The sequence below is a fragment of the Phocoena phocoena genome, chromosome 3, assembly GCF_963924675.1.
Source record: "Phocoena phocoena chromosome 3, mPhoPho1.1, whole genome shotgun sequence".
NCBI lineage: Eukaryota > Metazoa > Chordata > Mammalia > Artiodactyla > Phocoenidae > Phocoena > Phocoena phocoena.
This window is the reverse complement of record NC_089221.1, coordinates 115,960,489-115,961,282: the sequence shown is the minus strand read 5'-3', so window position 1 is coordinate 115,961,282 and position 794 is coordinate 115,960,489. Positions and strand designations below refer to the sequence as shown.

Genomic DNA, 794 nt, shown 5'->3' with positions numbered 1-794 from the left:
ATTGTCCTCTTGTGCCTTTAAGAGCCAACCCTATTCTTGGGATGGCCCTCCTAAAATGAGAGGGAGATTGCTGCATGTCCTGCCAGACTCCAAAATTATATCTTTAGTCAGACCTCACCTATGCTCCAAACTTGTATATCCAGCTGTCTGCTGGGCATCCTCCAGGAAGGCCTAATTGGCTATCTAGCAGGCATTTCAAATGTGACATGTCCAAAACAGAGCTTCCCGTTCTCTTCCTCTTCACTCTCAATCTGATCCTCTAACCAGTCTTCCCATCTCAATAAATGGCAACTCTGTCTTTCAATTGTTAAGGGCAATTCTAGGCTCCTCTTCCTCACACCCCATATCTACTCTGATAGCAAATCTTACCAACACTAACATGCTAGATATTTTACATATTAATCTTGTTTATTGTCTGTTTCTCCCAACAGAACATAAACACCATGAAAACAGAATTTTGTCAATTTTAGTCACTGTTGTATCCTCAGGGCCTACAATAGTACCAGGCACATAGTTGACATGTAGTAAATATTTGTTGAATGAATTTGAAAAGATATACATTCTTAGAAATGTTTAAAGGTTTAGTGAGGCATAACTTACATACAGTAAACTTTATCCTTTTTAAGTATATAAAAATTTTGACAAATATATACAGTTATGTATATATTTGACAAATATATACAGTTATGTAGTAACCACCACAATCAACACACAGAACATTTTCATTACCCCAAGTTCTTTTGTGCTCTTTTATAATCAACCCCTCCCCCATCGCAACTCCTGGCAACCCCGAT

At 37.9% G+C, this 794-nt stretch overlaps 1 non-coding gene across 1 annotated transcript; it reads right to left on the bottom strand.

Annotated features, from left to right (window-relative positions):
- Positions 1–116, bottom strand: LOC136121783 (small Cajal body-specific RNA 11). Its single transcript, XR_010655794.1, has one exon. It is a non-coding gene; the product is annotated as a small Cajal body-specific RNA 11 (non-coding RNA).
- Between the last annotated feature and the right edge of the window lie 678 nt (positions 117–794).